At 43.2% G+C, this 15,241-nt stretch overlaps 1 protein-coding gene across 3 annotated transcripts in view; it reads right to left on the bottom strand.

The window, feature by feature from the left end:
* The window catches only part of TTC39B (tetratricopeptide repeat domain 39B), a 125,806-nt gene that overhangs the window by 60,143 nt on the left and 50,422 nt on the right, over positions 1 to 15,241 (bottom strand). Inside the window, exon 1 of one of the 3 annotated variants that reach the window (XM_007655627.2) lies at positions 4,541 to 4,632. The exons of the other annotated variants lie outside the window; for them this stretch is intronic. The gene's annotated coding sequence lies outside the window, so the exon portion shown is untranslated. Of the gene's footprint in view, positions 1 to 4,540; positions 4,633 to 15,241 lie in introns of those variants that run through there. 3 annotated transcript variants of the gene reach the window in all.

The raw sequence follows: 15,241 nt of genomic DNA, 5'->3' as shown, positions 1-15,241 counted from the left end.
AGCTCTGCAGAATTTAGACATGTTACTGCATACAAATCATTATTTTCTCAAATAGATTTGGATATATCCTTATTGAAAACAAATAGTGTTCATCTGTTTCATTAAAAGAGCATATCAGGTCTCAACATTCTTACTCAACAGTTTTCTAAAGCTTCTGTTCATCCTTGTTCACTAAATTCTCACTAAATTCTGTGAAGACTGACATTTCTAAGAAATGCATGATTCTACAAGCTGGAATACTCATTTCATTTCCTTCAAGTTATAACTAAGATCCATTCCATTTGAATTAGTGCTGAACTTCATTTGAGACCTTGCCTGGCTTTTGAACACAGAGGAAGATGTGATCTTCATTGTTACAGGTACTTGATTTCAGGCAGAAGGCATTAATCGCTTAGAAAACCTTGAGATGCCTGGGGTGTCCAACACCTTGCCAAACTCTCCAGTGTCAGCAAGCACTTTACTGAGGCTACCAGCACTAGGGTGTTCCTAAAATTTGTGGGATCTTATGGATAAAAATAATAATAATGATAATGGTATTTGTTAAGTACTTACTATGTGCCACATACTGTTCTAAGCACTGGGGTAGATACAAGCTAATTAGGTTGTCCCACAAGGGGCTCACAGTTTTAATCCCCATTTTACAGATGAATTAACTGAGGTAAACAAGTTAAGTGACTTGCCCAAAGTCACACAACTGACAAGTGGTAGAGCCGTGGTTAGAACCCACAACCTCTGACTTCTAAGCCCCTGCTAGTAAGGCATGCTGCTTCTCTACTCCAGGATTACAGGGCTATAAGACTCTCTCAAAGGACTGTTTTTTGACTGCTGGTCCCCACAAGATGGCCGAAAAGAGTTCCTAATCTGAGGTTTAGGGGCAGAACTGATGTGATTCCAGGCATCCGGAAGAGGGAGAGCAAGACTGTACAGGAGTACTAAAGATCCCTCCCCTAAACTATCCCAGCATCTGCTATAACATCCCTAAAACCGGCAGCCACGCCAATTTAGAGTCCCCTACCAATGGCAATTTCTCTAGGCTTGATGGTAATATTTGCCTAAATCAGCAATATTTTAAAAATCTACTCCTTCAGCTTTTGTCTATACCCCTATCTTTAACACTTATGTGTACAGCTGGTTTTCCAGAAACATACGTTTTCACTTCATGCTTTGGATAGAACTTAATGAGAGAATTAGGGAATGTTCTTCTGCCAGCACATATGTCAAAATCAACTGCATTGCAGAGTCAAAAGAAACAGTAGTATGTACATGTGCTGTGTTGGACACCGCATATCAAAGTTAATAATAATAATAATGTTGGTATTTGTTAAGCACTTACTATGTGCAGAGCACTGTTCTAAGCGCTGGGGTAGACACAGGGGAATCAGGTTGTCCCATGTGGGGCTCACAGTCTTAATCCCCATTTTACAGAAGACGTAACTGAGGCACAGAGAAGTTAAGTGACTTGCCCACAGTCACACAGCTAAGTGGCAGATCCGGGATTCGAACCCATGACCTCTGACTCCAAAGCCCGTGCTCTTTCCACTGAGCCACCCATAACATGAAGTTTGTCAAGAACATGACAAGAACATGGGCAGCAGCATAGTCTGGTGAAAAAGAGCACCGGCCTGTGAGGCAGACCACCTGGGTTCTACTCCCACCTCCATCACCTGCCTGCTGTGTGACCTTGAGCAAGTCACTTCACTGAGTCTCAGTTTCCTCATCTGTAAAATGAGCACTAAATACCTATTCTCCCTCCTATTTAGGGAGCTAAATGTGGGACAGGGACTGTGGCCAACCTGATTATCTTGTATCTAACCTAGGACTTTTCTATTATGACCTCTACATTCTAGAACTATATTTCTATTTATGTTGATTTATGTTTCTCTTTGTGCTGCCACACTCCTATCAACAGCTGTATCTTTGTTAATTCTCTCACCCCCACTGTTTATACGTAACGTGTCTAACTGTGCTATCCGGCAAACAACTGTGTCTCTCTTCCAACGAGTAGCACTGGAGGGGGGCTGCTCTGTGGTTAGATGAGGATATGGCTAAACAAGGCCAGTTGCACACAGGTATGCGGCAAGCACTAGCCCATGACTCCCTTGAGCAACATTTGGCTACATTCCCAGGTTCTGCAGATTAATTACCTCACATCAATGCCATTCAAAAAATCACATGCCTGCTTTCTGTAGTTACGCCCACCTAGAATTTTTTTTTTTACCAATACAAATTTTTTAATCAGCTTGTCTAGGAGAAAAATCAAATTCCGTTGCACTTCTCTCCTATCACTAGAGAAAGTATTGCTAGCAAAATTTAAACAGGATCAGTACAGTTTTTACAATCTCATCTTCCAAAAGCTCACAAGAACAATCATAGCAGGATACACAGCTATCATCCAGGCTCCTGCAAAGTCCACCTAGCCTAACTGCATTGTGACTGGTATCGCCTCAGTGCTGGTGAATGGTGAATATAAGATCTCACTGTTGATGATCCATTATTACTAGAGCTGGAGAAGGGCAACAAAAATGGTCAGGGAAATGGAGATGTTTCTATATGAGAAAATGCTGAATAGGCTAGGCCTCTTCCACTTTAAAAAAGATGAGGGTTAAGAGGCGAAATGAATGAAGTTCAAAATTGTAATGATTTTTCTAAACAGTGAACATGGAACTTCAGTTCCCCAAATCCCACATCTGGGTGAAGGAGCACCCACTGTAGTTCAAAGGTGATAATAATGTTGGTATTTGTTAAGTGCTTACTATGTGCCGAGCACTGTTCTAAGCGCTGGGGTAGACATAGGGGAATCAGGTTGTCCCACGAGGGGCTCACAGTCTTAATCCCCATTTTACAGATGAGGAAACTGAGGCACAGAGAAGTTAAGTGACTTGCCCACAGTCACACAGCCGACAAGTGGCAGAGCTGGGATTCTAACTCATGAGCCCTGACTCCAAAGCCCGTGCTCTTTCCACTGAGCCACGCTGCTTCTCAATGATAATGTCGGTGTTTGTTAAGCACTTTCTATGTGCCGAGCACTGTTCTAAGCGCTGGGGTAGATACAGGGTAATCAGGTTGTCCCACCTGAGGCTCACAGTTAATCCCCATTTTACAGATGAGGTAACAGGCACAGAGAAGTGAAGTGACTTGCCCACAGTCACACAGCTGACAAGTGTCAGAGCTGGGATTCGAACTCATGACCTCTGACTCCCAAGCCCGTGCTCTTTCCATTGAGCCACAGGGGGAGGACAAAAAAGTATTCACATAATCTACCCACAGTAAGCACTCAAATATGATTAATGATGGAATCTGTTACCACAGAAATCAAAGTCAGAAATTATTAAGAGGTTTAAGAAGAGTTCCAATAAAGTCAGTGTGTCTTCAACTTTGACTTAACCAACCATACCCCCAGGCACTAGCTATAGGATCCACACTGGGCAGTCAAAGTTGCCAGAGTCTGGGCCTGTTAATGGTGTCCAATGTTTGTCACATCTATGAACATGGGGTAGAGGTCTTGGTGATACTCTCTGGAGTTTTCCTCTAGCCATATACAACAACTTCTGTGACTGTCTTTTCTGAAGCCACATTGAGATTCCAGGACTGCGTGGTGAACTACACTCTTCAGAAGCCTAGCCAAAAGGACTCTGGCTAGGATCTTGCTAATGTGTCTTTGAAGTTCTGTGGCATTCTTCCAAGTGCTGAGGAATAGCCCTCTAGATGTTTACGCATTAAGTCCCTGTCTTGTCTGTGTACTTCTACAGGATGCCATCAGATCCAGGTGCTTTCCTATTCTTCAAAGCTTTGCATAAATTAGTGACTGTCACAAAAGTTGAAGCACGGGTCCTTCCTTTGCATTTTGACTGGTTTTTCTGTGCTTCTTAGGGAGTTGATTTCAATGTCAAAGAGAACTGTTTAATACCATTGGAGCCTTGTGGCCACCTACACAGAATTCTCTACTGGTCTGTAATAAAGGTGGAGTAGTGCTATGCTTGTGTGAAGAAGTTAATATAGCTTCTTTAGTGGAGAATAAAAACCACAGGTTTAATGGCAGTCAATATAAAGCTCTTCAGCTTTGGCATCCTGCCACTGATCTGTAGGTTCCTTAACTTCATCTGTATATCAATCACAGGCCTCCCATTTATTATGTCCATGAGAAGCTAGAAGATGTGGCTCATGCATTTGTTTTGCAAATCCTTTTAATGCCAGAGTCATCTTAATCCAATCAATCTTTGTGGCTATCAAAAGATGCTGCCACTATCTTCCTGCTTTCTTGGTCGACAGCATCTCAGAGGCATGTCCATTCGAGGGAAGCAAAAGAACCACAATTATGACGGAAGCCCAGAACCAGGAGATTGCCGGGAAAAACAAACCGCTGGATTTCCAGATGGAAAGCCTCCCTTTTCAAATAGAAGTTAGGACCCAGTGTGAAAGGAACACCCACCTCCACCATGTGCTGCTCAAAGCGGGATTGGTGAGTCCTGTTTCTCTCAGAGTAAATTAGGGGCAGGGATGATACATTCTTCGTATCCTCCCTGGACTCTAATGGACTTACCTGGTGAAGCTTTTCCCGAAGGCCAAAAGAAAATTCTGGAACTCCAGGGAAGAGAAGCTATCTCCTCCATGGTGAAAGGAATCGGAGGTACGCTACAGAGACACCTCCTGGAGCAGGACCCGGAGATCCTGTAAGGTGGGCTCTGGGTGTCTCTAGGAGAGAAGCTTTGCAGTTACCAGTCTTCCTGACATCCTCAGAGGGATACCTGTAGTGAGAGATGATGAGGCCTTACCCACATTTGGAGATCTGTGAAGCCCAACATATCAACCACCAAAACAGCTGCATCATTAGTAATCGGATATCCACTAAAAGACTCAAACCTTAACTCCAAGTATTTTACCCCCACAGTTATAATTTTCAAGTCGTAACCATTACGATAGGGCTTTATACACCTACTTCAGTTAAATAATTCACCAAACAGTTCGCCTGAAGAAGGGCAGCTAGTAACAGAACACATTGAGTTTTCCCACAAGCAACCAACCAAGACAATCAATACAGCCCTACTTGAGACCCGGGTTCAAGACAGGTTTGGACGTCTCTCTGCATTCCCCAATTATGGGTGAAGGATAACTGCACATCTGAGGTGTTGCCAGTCCAGAAATAACAACTGTGGTATTTAAGTACTTACTGTGTGCCAAGCACTGGGGTAGATACAAGAATCAGGTCCCAAATGGGATTTACAGTCTAAGTAGGAGGGAGAACAAGGACTAACTCCCCATTTTGTGGATGAGGGAAATGAGGCACCAATAAGTTAAATGACTTACCAAAGGTCATGCAGCAGACAAGTGACTGAGCCAGGATTAGAACCCAGGTCCTCTCCCAGGCCCTTGGTCTTTCCACTAGGGTACACTGCTTCTCTGGCATGTGATCCTGGCATAGGCACCCACTGTACAGGGGGTATGGGAATCATTGTCCCAGAGTCTTTTTTGGACAGAATGGCTAGCCATAGCTAGCCCACCCAGCCGCTTGGAGTTGGAAAAGGCCCAGATGTGGAGCCAAGATGGCGGCTGCATTTCTCGTATTCCCAGGATCCAGATGCAGGTCCTCGTGGCACTAGTTAGAATCCCCCATGGAGTGAGCAGAGACTGGGAATGGGCCAGAGATTGGCCAGGGGTCAGAATTCTGAAGCCATGGTGTCATGCAGCCCCCTCAGGATCACACAGCTGCATGTCACTGTTGGACCAGGATCCGCAAGGGGAAGCAATGACACTAGATTGTTTCTGAGTTAAAAGCAGGCACAGCCATGACAGGGAAAACCTGGCTAGTGGGCCCTGGCCCAAGAATCAGGGTGCCTGTGCATCCCAAGAGGTGCACTCCTTTGCGGCAGATCGGGCGGGTGACGAGCGAGTGTGAGGGGAACCACTGAGGCCCGGACTTGGTGTCCAGTGTGGACCAGCGGGGTAGTAGTGGAGAGGTGTTCTTTCTCTTGTATCTATTTCTTTCTTTCCCCCACCTCTTGGCCCCCCTTCTCAAGATGGCACCTGGGCAGTTTCCAGTACTCTACCAGTCTTGGCTATGAGAGGGAGAGTGAAGCAGAGGCATACCCATTCCACTCCTAGCTTGGGCAGTGGCTAGAGAGTGGAAGGCAAGTCACTACAAGTCAAAACTCACCTTTGCTGGGCCACATCTGCATGGGAGAGAGTAGAAAGTGGAGACTAAGGTTTACTGCACAGAAAAGGGCGATGGTAAACCACTTCCGTATTTTTACAAAAAAAAACTATATGGACACTACCAGAATGATTGCAAGATGGCAGTGGGGCATTCTGGGAGAGATGTGTCCATTGAGTCACTATGGGTCAGAGATGATTAGACAGCATAAGACAAGACCACTTGGCCTCCCGTTCCTCCTTTTTCTTCCTCTCCTGTCCTCTCAAAGCCCCACTACCATGGTCAAAGTGAAAAGTTGGCATCCTTATTCCTTTCCTGGGACACAGAGTCCCAGAGGTCCACAGGGAAACTGAAAACATTGAAAATGAATGCACCCCATTTTCCTACAACATGAAGACTGTGTTCTACCCAAAACCCCACACTAAGGACAACTCATACTGGAGTACGAGCATACCTGCCAAAACAATGGGGTAATACTCCTTGAAAATTTGGCTATAGTATGAATGGCTGTATCGTGAGGTACATTTTCCCACAGACCTATGTGTTATAAAATTTGGATCCATTCCAGAATCTCTGGAAAAATAAGAGATTCCTTTCCGTGCTTTATACTGTAAACATTAGTACTGTTTAATTTTTGCTAGAAAATTGTTGTAACTGCAGTAGTGCTTTTTCCATCTTAGTGAAAAATGTATCCAATTTAAGTTGAACAGTAGCCTTCTCTGCTCCTCAGAGCACTTTAGAGCCAGCTAACTCCTCCTGGGCACCTCTGAACTCCTCTCTCCATTGGAGCCTTCTTCAATCATTTATTTCATCTTCTTTCTTGAAAATAGGTGCAAGACTTTTTAATTCCAAGATTTTAGCTGGTGGCAGGGAACCCATATTTCTTCTTCGCCTGCTTCAGTATCTTGCAGTGAAGCACTGGGGCTTTCAAAGTTCGATGAGATCCATGTAGGACAATGCTTCCTCTACAAGAGAATTCATTTCTAAAGTAAGGTGACTCCCCAGCTCAGCAACTTCTCTGAGTATCTACTCGGAGGCCTCCTCTTTGCCTCAAAATCCTGATGCAAACCATGGGCAGAGCTTCCTCCAAGATCCATTCATTGTTGGTTGCTCTTCGGCTGTAACATTAGGACAGATGGGCTTTCACGTAGAACAAGACAATTTCAACTATATCACTGGAATGATCGTATAGTGGGGTGGCTGCAACCTAGGATACGGTATCAAACAATACTGGCTGTAGCCCTGGGTCATATATACTCACCCATTCAAACATCATACGCACAAGCCATTTCCTTTAATACCACAATAAGCCATAACCAGAGAGACTCGTATTGTCAGATGAACATTCCCTAATTGTCTTACAAGATTCTAGCCAAAATTAGTAGTGAAACCATGCCCTGTGGCAGAACTGAGTACATTACACCCCTTTCCAAGCCACTTGAGGTTCAGCAATGATGTGGCTGATACCAGTGTATTCCAATACATTAATAAGAATAACAAATTAAATCTCCCTCTGTACCAACTCCACCCACAACCGAGACATTCCCTATACCAGTCTGAAAAACTAAATTCAAACCCTTGGTACACCAGTCATCCTGATGTTTGATGAAAGAGACGGCATTATCACGCAAAATTCAGAGGGGGCTTTCCTGGGTGAGAGGAAGTGCTACCAGGGCCACATCAATGATAATCCAGTTTATGCAAAAGTCAATTGGTTCAAATCATGCCCATACTTAATCAGAGAATTTTTGGGGGTGCGGGGGGAAGGGGTGCAATTCCAGTAAATCCTGCCCAACCACCATCTCTGAAGCTGCTTGCTAATCTGAATAGCAGCCAGCAAAAAAAAAAACCAACTCCATGCCACCCGACAAAAGACAGACTCTCCCTTTATCCCCTCCCCGCCCCCAATCCCCTTCCCTTTGCAGTCAGGGGTAGGTGGAGAGGGGCAGGGCAATGGCCTGATCTCTCCCACTCTTCCAAGGGCCTTCTCCAGCTAAGCCCTCATTTCCTCAGTCATATATGAGCGCTTACTGTATGCAGAGCACTGTACTAAGCACTGGGGAGAATACAATAATAACAGACACATTCCTGTCCCACAACAAGCTTACAGTCTGAGGGGAAGACCAACATTATATAAAAAAAATTGCAGATATATACATAAATTCTGTGGAACTGAGTGCAGGGTTAATAAAGGGAGCAAGTCGGGATGACACAGAAGAGTGAGAGAAGAGGAAAGGACAGCTTAGTTAGGGAAGGCCTCTTGGAGGACATGTGCACTTTGAAGGTGGGGAGAGTAACTGTCTTTTGGATATGAAGGAGGGCATTCCTGGCCAGAGGCTGGATGTGGGCAAGGTCAGCAGTGAGATAGATAAGACAGGTACAGGGAGAAGTTTGGCATTAGAGGAGTGGAGTGTGTGGGCTTCTACTTCTACTCTTCTTCTACTTCTTCTACTCCTCCTCCCTTCTGCGTCACCCTTGCAGTTGGATGTATATCCTTTATTCACCCCACAGAACTTATGTACACATCTGTAATTCATTTATATTAAATGTCTGCGTCCCCCTCTAGACTGTAAGATCCTTGTGGGCAGGGAACATGTCTACTGACTGTTGTACTGTACTGAACATGTCTACTGACTGTTGTATTTTACCCTCAAATGCTTAGTACGGCACTCTGCACGCAGTAAGTGCTCAATAAGAACAACTGACTGATTAGCAGCCTCACTGTTAGCCTATCCAAAGCTGCCTGGCCTGCAAGAGGTTATATGAGGAAAGCTCGTTTCTATTGACCAGACACAAACCTACCATGGCAGAGGTCTGGGACACATTCTGGTCATTGTAAACTCTGGATGGGTGCAGGTACTTCCTGCTAAAGATCAATCACCCAAACTGCTCATGAAATGGGGGGATGATAATAAGGGCATTTGTTAAGTCCTTACTATGTGCCAGGCACAGGACTAAGCACTGGGGTGGATACAAGCAAACTGGGTTGGACAAAGTTCCTGTACCACATGGGGCTCACAGTCTTAATCCCCATTTTACAGATGAGGTAACTGAAGTACAGAGAAGTGAAGTGATTTGCCCAAGGCTACACAGCAGACAAGTGGCTGAGCCAGGATTAGAACCCATGACCTTCTGACTTCCAGGCCCATACTCTATCCATTATGTCATGCTGCTTCCCATGCTAGTAGCTACAATTTTCTGATTAGTAAAGTGCTGGTTAACAAAAGCTTTTATTATTTATGTTTCTGATTCCATGTTTGTCTCTGTCCTTTTTCATTATTTAGTACCTGAAATCTCCAAAGATAGGCTTGAAATGAGCATCTCCAAGCTGAAGAGGAATCACAAAGTCATCTAAGCAAACCTGAGGTGGATGCTGAATCGTGGAAGCACATTTATTAATAATAATAATAATGGTATTGTTAAGCACTCATGTGCCACGCACTGTACTAAGCATTGGGGTGGATACAAATCGGATTGGACACGGTCCCTTGACCCACATGGGGTTTACACTCTCAATCTCCATTTTACAGATGAGGTAACTGAGGCCCAGAGAAGTGAAGTGGCCTGCTCAAGGTCACACAAGCAGACAAGAGGCAGAGCTAGGATTAGAACCCACGTCCTTCTGATTTCCAGACCCACACTCTATCCACTATACCATGCTGCTTCTCATGGTGAACGAAATGGTGAATTAATGGTGAATGAAGTGGAAGAACAATAGCAATCAACTTTCTATAAAAAGAACCCAAGTTTCATTTACTGGATGAGCAGCTGTTGAAAAAAAGAAGAGAACTTTTCAACTCCACCATTATGCCTACTATGATATATAAGCCACAAGTAACATTACAGAGCGACGGTACAGTGAATGTGCAGGGTATTCTTATGAGATCATGTATCAAACAAAGAACTACAGCAATGCACTGGGGTGGCAATTAAAGGCAATTTAAGAAACTAAGCACAGATGGGCTGATCACATGGCTCAATGTCAGGATAACAGATGGACAAGCCATCTCACAGACTGGGTACCCAGAGACCATCAACAGATACTCAAGAGACCAAAAGATATGCCGAGCAGATCTGATGATGAAACACTCCGGCCAGAGATGGAAACAATGTGTGCTCAACAGAATGAAATGTGTAATGTCAATTTGTGTTCAGGAAGAGTCAGATGAGGATAATTCACACAATTGTGATACTGTAACTTCTTTAAGGACAATGACAGTGACTTACACAACACCCATGAAGAGTTGCAAAGAAAGTGTCTGACAGGGACCATCACACAGAAGGCACAAAAACCACAGCTATATTATTGCCCCCATGTTTTACATGCACCCACAGCAAAGGAATACACATGCAACTAATATCTTTTGGTTTTTTTAATTGCTCACCATGATTCCCTTCATTCTCCCTCCACATTTTCAGTGAGCCTCAGTAACTTGATTGGAATTTGACTTATCGCACCTTTAATGCCTTTCTTCAAAGCTTTGGGTGGCACATCTACTTTTTAACATCACAATACTCCCCCAGTGCTGAAAATAATAAGATAGTATGTTACATGCCCATGCGCACTTGGAACTCTGTCATACATGAGAGGTTTGCAAGAAAAAGGAATTTGGCCTGTTTTCAATCTTGACATTGATTAAGGTCATGTTGGTGATAATTAGGCTCCAGACCAAGGAAGCAGTTCAGCAGTTGAAGGGCTGGATGCTGAGACATTATTCAAGGAGAAATAAGAGGATCTGGTGACAAAATACATGAAAACTCAACACCAATCTTCTTGTTTAATGTCTAACTTATTGCTGCTTTAACCACTGGAGGTCTCTAAAGTGACCAAAGGGATTTTCTTAGTTCTAACTTTATTGGTAACTCATTCCATGAAATGACCTCTATAAAAGAAATTAACTTGGAAATGAATCAAGGGCTATGAATTTTTAGAGAAGCATATGGTGACCTTAACCATGGTACTTCAAAGCTCTGGGAGGTATACAGTAGAAAGATTACCCTCCCTATTAAAATGAAAAAATAATAAATTGTACTTAAATGCTTGTTGTGTGCCAAGCATTATACTAAGCCCTGGATTCTAATACTGGCCCTACCCCTCATCTGCTGTGTAAGCTTGGGCAAATCACAACTTTTGTGCCTCAATTTCCTCATTTGAAAAATGGGGATAAAATCCTACTCCCTCCTACTTAGACTGAGCTCCATGGGGCACAGGGACTGTGTCCTGCCTGCTTCCTCTTCCTCTCCTCCAATTCTCTCCTTGCCCACCTCCAATCTGGCTTCCGCTGAAACTGCCCTCTCAGAGATCATCCATCTCCTCCTCCTTGCCAAATCCAATGGCCTCTACTCCATCCTAATCCTCCTTGACCCCTCAGCTGCCTTTGTCACTGTCGACACCCCCCCTTCACCAAGCTTGGCTTCACTGACTCTGTCCTCTCCTGGTTCTCCTCCTATCTCTTTGGTCACTCATTCTCAGGCTCTTTCAAGGGCTCCTCCTCCGCCTCTCCCTGGCTATGGGAGTCCCTCAAGGCTCAGTTCTGAGTCCCCGTCTATTCTCCATCTACACCCACTCTCTTGGAACTCATTCGCTCCCATGGTTTCATTTACCACCTCTATGTGGATGACTCCCAAATTTACATCTCCAGCCCTGATCTCTCTCTGTAGTCTAGAATTTCCGCCTGACTTCAGACCATCTCTACTTTTATGTCCTGCCAACATTTTTTAAAAAAATGGTATTTGTTAAGCACATACTATGTGCCAGGCACTGTTCTAAGCACTGGGGTAGACACAACGTAGTCAGGTTGGATACAGTCCCTGTTCCATATGGGGCTCACAGTTTTAACCCCTCTTTTGAAGATGAGATAATTGAAGCACAGAGAATTGAAGTGACTTGCCTGCTGTGTGACCTTTGGCAACTGGTGGAGCTGGAATTAGAACCCAGGTCCTTCTGACTCTCAGGCCCCTGCTCTTTCCATTAGGCCATATTGCTTCTCCACATTAAGTTTTAAATTTAATGTGTCCATAACAGAATTTAATTTTCCCACCCAAACCCCATCTTCCCCAGCTCTGTAGACAGTACCATCATCCTCCATGTCAGACAAGACTATAGTCTTGGCATTATCCTTGACTCATTTCTCTCATTCAACACACATATTCAATCTGGCACAAAATATGGGTTCAACCCTCACCACATTACTAAAATCCACCTTTTCCTCTCTATCCATACAACACGTTAATCCAAATGCTTCTCCTGTCCTGCCTTGACTCCTGCATCAGCCTCCTTGCTGACCTCCCTGACTCCTCCCACTCCAGCCTATACTTCACTCTGCTGCCCATTTTTCCACAAAACCATTCAGTCCATGTTTCCCCATTCCTCAAGAACCTCCGGGGGTTGCCCATCTCCCTTCACATCTTACCATCGGTTTTAACCATCGGCTTTGCCCCCACCTATCTTTCTTTGCTGCTCTCCTACTGCAACCCAACCGGCACACTTCACCCCTCTAATTCATTCATTCATCCAATTGTATTTATTGAGCACTTACTGTGTGCAGAGCACTGTACTAAGTGCTTGGAAAGTACAATTTGGCAACAAAGAGAGACAATCCCTACCCAACAATGGGCTCACAGTCTGGGGGGGGGGAGGGGGAGAACAGATAACAAAACGCCAACCTACTCACTCTTACCTTGATCTCATCTATCTCCCCCCAACTTGTCTCTCACATCCTGCCTCTTGCCTAAATGTCCTCCCTCTTATCTGACAGATGATCACTCTCCCTACCTTCAAAGCCTTATTAAAAGCACATCTCCTCCAAGAGGCCTTCCCCCTCTTATCTGACAGATGATCACTCTCCCTACCTTCAAAGCCTTATTAAAAGCACATCTCCTCCAAGAGGCCTTCCGACTAAGCCCTCATTTCCTCTTCTCCCACTCTCTTCTGCATTGCACTTGATTTTACATCATTTACTCACCCCCTCCTTCAGCCCCACAGCACTTATGTACAAATCAATAATTTATTCATTTACATTAATATCTGTCTCCCACTCTACACTGTAAGCTTGTTGTGGGCAGGGAACGCATCTACCAACTCTATTGTACTGTACTCTAAGTGCTTAGTACAGTGCTCTTTACACAGAAAGCACTCAAATGCAACTGACTGATTGAAGGCATGATCCCTCCTCTCAAGGCGCTTACAATGTAATGGGAGAGGCAGATACAAAATGACAGGCAGAACAGGAGAATAGAAAGATTGGTACATGGAGAAGTGCTTAAAAAGAATATGTTGAGAGATATATACAACAAGGCTTCAGGTAGTTATGAGTGCATAAATGCTGAGGTTTAGTTGAGAGAAGAAAAATAGGGGAAGGCCTGCTGGAGGTGGTGGCATTTTAGGAGGGCTTTTAAAATGGAGAGAGCTGTGATCTAGCAAATCTGAAGGGGAGGGACTCCAGGCTGGAGGATGGGTGTGGGTACGAGCCCCGGGTCAGAGGTGGGAGAGATTGAGAACAATGAATATCATTGAAATTTTCTGAGCACTTAAATGTGTGCAGAGCATAAGTGAGATAGCTCAAAAGGAATGAAGGCTTAGTTCTGGGATGCAGTGGGAGAAGAGATTTAAGTAGGGTGGGGGATGGGAAGAGAGATAATGGAGTGCCTAAAAGCCAATGGACAGGATTTTCTGCTTCGTAAAATAGAAAACAAGTAACTCAGAGGTTTCTGAGGAGTGAAAAGACCTGAGCAGAATAGCATTTTAGAAAAATGATCAGAGCAGCAGAGAAAACCTAGGAAGTAGAAATGGGTATGGGAACAGCTCTTCAGAAGAGGGTTCTTGATGGTTAAAATCAAGTGGCTACATTTAAAAATGACCAGAGATCAAAAATAAAAATTAAACATCAAATTTTGCTCTATGAGTATCAATAAAAATCATTCAATTTTATAGTACAGGAAGAGAAAAATATTGATTCCTTCAAAAATCCAAAATCATATTTAAAAAACTTAACAGTTGGAACAAATACCTTAAAACAAAGATCAACAAACTATTTTCCAGTCTATCACAGAAATGGAGGATCAACATACTATTCAGAAGATAAAATCATCTTTTTTATAAAAATTCCTGATTGAGAGTACTGACAAAGAGGAAAGGGCGCGCTCTGATCTGACAACTATCATTAACAAAAATTTAGACAGGATATAGTTAAATTAATTTTATGTGAGCAAGTAGGACACCATAAATCAGGACAGAATGAACCAGGCCAGATGTTTATGAGGATAAGACTGCGTCACACAAAAATTGGCTCTGCTCCAAAGACATAATTAGAACAGAGTGGTCATGCAATAACCACTTTTGGTAACTACAATTTACCGCAATCTGTGCAGAGTGCAGCTATTGCAGCACTGTATATCTAGAGATTAAGGTTCATTGCTAGTAATTCTCTCTATTATCTATTATCTAATAATGCATCACTTTAGCTTGTTTTTTAAAAAAATTTAATGTTTTAATTGTTCTAAAGGAAAATTAGAAAAGCTTAATGGTAAAAAGCACTGAGGCACAGTAAACAAGAAATAAACATAATTCTGTTGATACATGGTAAAAGTCTCAACATAAGCACCCAGACACCTTGCAGTATTCTGTAAACTAGCCAGAGCATCTAAATGATTAATAATGGACATCAGCAGGAGATGATGTTTCCTCAGACTTAAGTACCGAGGCAAAAATAATCATCTTTATACAGCACATCTGTGTCTGTAAATCCACAAGAAAAACCAAAGCTACCTAACTGCAGGTTTAAAATTAAATTCTACCTTTTTTTAAAAAAAAAACACAAGAGTGCACCTTAAATATTCACAGATTTAATAAGAATGGTGTATTAATGATCTCAAGAACTACTAAATAGATACAAATATACTTACAGATTCAAAGCAGCGGAAACTTTAGAGGAATGAATACAATCCCACTATGCAGGTAAGTCTTTCCTTCTGTTGTACCAGACCAAAAAAAAAAAAAAAAAAAACCCAAACAAAAAACCAGAAAAAGCCCAGCAAAAAAGACAGAACACTCAATTTCTATTTTGTCCTTGATACCCATTAGACTCATTAAAC

This window comes from Ornithorhynchus anatinus, chromosome X5 (genome assembly GCF_004115215.2).
Source record: "Ornithorhynchus anatinus isolate Pmale09 chromosome X5, mOrnAna1.pri.v4, whole genome shotgun sequence".
Classification (NCBI taxonomy): Eukaryota; Metazoa; Chordata; class Mammalia; order Monotremata; family Ornithorhynchidae; genus Ornithorhynchus; species Ornithorhynchus anatinus.
The sequence above is the reverse complement of the archived record's forward strand: the minus strand, read 5'-3'. Positions and strand labels throughout refer to the sequence as shown.